This window comes from Vidua macroura, chromosome 3, assembly GCF_024509145.1.
Source record: "Vidua macroura isolate BioBank_ID:100142 chromosome 3, ASM2450914v1, whole genome shotgun sequence".
NCBI lineage: Eukaryota > Metazoa > Chordata > Aves > Passeriformes > Viduidae > Vidua > Vidua macroura.
The window spans coordinates 60133753-60137928 of record NC_071573.1 but is presented as its reverse complement, the minus strand read 5'-3'; positions in this window follow the sequence as shown (position 1 = coordinate 60137928).

Here is a 4176-nt window from a genome sequence, read left to right as displayed (position 1 = left end):
ACAAAAGGCGGCTGCAGAGCTGCCACGCGGTGTCAGTGTGATGCAGAGAAAGAGCCCGGTCTCATTCCTGTGGTCCGGCGTGAAGTCTGGCAGAGCTCTGTGCCAACCAGGACCTGACATGGTGTTTGTCGTAATTTGGTGTTTCGGGAGTTGACAGTCTGATACGGGCTCACGTAGGGTATTAGGTGCTAGCTAGGACAAACATGGAATATATTGCTGTACTTCCTACGCTATCTACAAACAGCATCATCTACCAGAAATTACATGCTTCAAAGTCACTTCATCAATGAAGCCACTTTTATCTAAATGAATTAATGAAATAAAATGACAGACCAGCTTTTGCCTCCTCCTTGTTTTGGAAAAGCAGACAGACAAAATACAGGTGCCAGTGTTTCTTTATTTTCTGTCCAAAGGATGGGATGTTTTTGTGCATCCTACTAGCCCACAACTTGTCCTGGTGTGGATGTACAGAGCAAAAAAAGTATTCAAAGACTGGTTTAATCAAGTCTAATAAATAATCTTAGAGAGATTTTAGGCATAACTGTAAGCTATTTGGAAGAAGATCCTGCTGCCTCTCACAATCAGAAGATTGTACATATATATGTTTGTGCTGAATACAGCACAAAAAGATTTTATCAGCCTTTTGCTTGTTTGTCTCTGATTTGCATTGAGAGGGCAATTGCATTTGTCTGTGTGTGGTTGTTGACAAATATACATATTGTTTCTAATAAATTGTTTTATTAAAAGGTCTGTGGAGAATGCCAGGCAGAAGCCAAAGAAAACATTACATAAATAGTCTCTAATTTGCTTTTCAACTGCATAAAGTTAAAGCACTCTCAAGGACAGAAGAGACTTGCTTCATTTCTGCATGTAGAAAGTCCACTATTTATTCACACAAACCCAAAGTTTTTACCTAGATAATCCTGGCACTCTTAAGGCTGGTTGTACTTCCAAGATTTGCAATGTTCATATTCTTGCAGAAGTCAGAAAAGACAGAACTAAAATTCCCCATTGCATACAGTTATCCAAAGGGTAACATGAGAATACTCACATCTGTAAAGTAGAATATTGTATAAGGTGGCACACTTATATTATAACTGCATCTTCATGAGAACAGCTAGATGATGCAGGCAGCTACAATGGGGATGTCTGCATGTGCAAGTGCTTGTGTGTAAGGTTAAACCTCACAGAACATCCTTACTCGGGATGTTTTCCATGTTGACTAGCTGTAAGTCAGGCACCCTCTTGTGAAGTGGGGTAGCATTGCCAATTCTTCTCTAACAGCATTTCCTGATGTCTGTAATCAAATGACTGTACCTTTAGCACAGCAAGAAAAACCAAATGTTGCTTTCCCTTGAAATACTGATCCCAAGTGACTTCTCACAGGCATTAGCCATGCTGGGAAAGGCGTTAGCCATGCTGGCATCCATTCAAGATCACTGGCTCTGGCACATTCTTATCTATGCAGTTTTTCCAAGGTGACTACTTAGTGGCTATGGAGCTGTGGCTGGAAGAATCAATGGAAGGAAAGAAATATTTCATTTCTATGTCATCATATGAAAATCCTTTGAGTCACAGGTGAAGAAGAACCTCAGTTGAGCAGATTCCCCCAGATGGGCAACTACAGCTAAGAGGCTGATGGGGAAACCTACTGAGAGACACTCCTGGCAGTTCCCAAGATAAGATGAGATGGCTTTCTTCATTAACTCCTAACATATCAGATTTCAGAATCTTGATTAACTTACTGAATTTGGACTTTTTAACCTCTCAACAAGCTTAGAATTAGAACAGCGTGTATAAATGGAAAAGGCCAATATGACTGCTTACTTATTTCCATTTCTCTGTTAATTAAAAAAGCATACTTAATACCATATCACAGTGTATTAAGATTATATCTAGTACCTTCCCACGTGTTACATTGTCTAAAGTTTGAATAATATCTTAGATGTATTTTGAATCCTTGTCCTTCTCTTTCATTTACCAGATACGCTGTCTTATTACTTCCCTAGTAGGTTGTACTAGGTTGTAATTTTAGCTGTTTACAGAATACTATTTTGTGCAGTTTGTGCTCCTGGAAGTGCTTATTGCCCAGTAAATGCCACAGGAGCCAGCCTGTGTCCTCCCAGGAGCCTTCCAAGGCGCACAGTCCCATGCAGTTCCCCTAAAATTGTACAGCTTTAGCATTTGGGTCACAGGTGGTCCAAACCAGTCTGACTGCAGTTATGTTGGTTAGCTAGGCTGACCAGAGTCCTGGAAACTGACTGAAAAGCTGGTTCTTAGCATTCAGCTCAGGAGCAGGAAAACATATTTTGTAGCTGCTGAAAGCTGCTAAATACCTGCTTTTAATAGGTCTAATTTAAACCAACAAACATTTATTTGGATTGCGCATTTCTTTCAGTGGCTCAGTTAATGGGGCTGAGTAATGAATGGAGGCACCACTGGATTGCATTAGCACTGCAGTACCATGTTAGCAGCCTTTTGGTCCTGCTCAGGAGGCTGTAAAATGCTTTGTTCCTCACAACATAAACACCATTATGCTACTACCAGGGTTGAATTTACTTACCATGAGGCAAATGTATATAGTCCTGCAATTGGCACTGCCCCAATAACCGACAGGAGCTGAGGAATGCTGCCACAATATGCAGCCAGATGTTTCAGGGTGGGACATTTCAGAATGGGCCCATACTCACTATTCTGGGGATGTGGGCTTGGACTAGCACAGAGAAGAGCTGAAAAAGCCAGAGCAAGCACTAAGGACTGCAAACAGTTGTTGTCTGATGCAGCAACAATGCTGAATCGTGCAGGGGAGATGGGACCTTAGTCATGCTTCTAAACTCCGTTCAAATGCTAAATGTGTTGAAGGCTTTAGTACAGTTTGGAAACAGGTTCCTTGAAGAAATTCCTGGTATTTCCTGGTTCCAGGCAGGCTGAAAAACACTGTGAGAATGTAGTGGCTTTTGGTATGTCCATTTATGGACATGAATCAAAGGAACTGCAGGGAGGAAAAAAAGTGGAAAATGAGAGGAAAAATAAGTTAACTGAACTACTTCCTCTCTCAGATTCTTCTTGGGTTTTGGGCAAAGCCTTACAGTGGTATTTCATCCCAGCTTCTCCTTGCTAACTACTTCCATATGTAGGCATAGTATAACATCAGTTAAAGCCACATTTAAGCACTGTTTTTAAAGAATTTAGGTTTTTGGTGGTAGGATACAAAGTCAGAATGGTTGAATTATTATATATTCAGATAAGAATATTACTGTTCCTTCTTATATTTAATGTCCGTTTCAGTATAATGGAATGAGGGCTTTCTTGAAGTGCGAGGTCTGAAAAAGCTATGCTGCATGAGAAAAATATAAATGATATAGTAAAGAATATGCTATTTCTAGTGGTGTCCAAAAGTCAGTTTTCTCAGCTGAGTCCCTGTCTTTGTGAGACAAACAACTGGATACTGTTCAAAGACTTATTTGTTCCTGTGTGGTTGCAGATCATTAAAAGTGGCTCATTCTTGAAGACTTTTTTAACTAGTGTCTTTTGGATGTGTCTTAGCTCTGAGGAATCTGACAAATTTCCATCTGGAGAGCAGAGCCTATTTCATATGAAAGGGCTATAATCTGTGTCTGTTGTTCACATCTGTATTGTGTTAGAAAGCTAAGCTGCAAATCCATGTTAAAGTGTTATGGTACAAAAATCTGAAATACGATGGTTTAGAACTATTTCAAAATATTTGATACTCTGGTCTTCAGCCACCTTGATTTTCTGTTTAATATTTAATTGAATACCTTTTATCAAATTAGTATTGACTTTACAATGATTCTTTACCAACTGTATTATTAATATAGCTAGAGATCCATTTAAAGGATCTGGTAATTAGAATACTTTCAAATATGAATAAAATATTCTAAAAGAATATTAAAAAAAATATTCTAAAACTTGCACAATAGGATTTTCTGAGGATGCAAACAACAAAAATCAGACTTCCAAAACAAGGTATTTTGAAAGGAACGTGAACCAGTGTTCTCTCCCATGTAAGTGACTTTGGACTTTTGAACTCAGGTTTTTATTCTTCCATCTATGCATCTTAGCCACAAAGAATGAAATCAGGAAATTTCTTTACGGTTGAAAAGCCCACATTGTAGCCATCATTTAAGATGCCATAAATTCCACACAAGGGCTCCT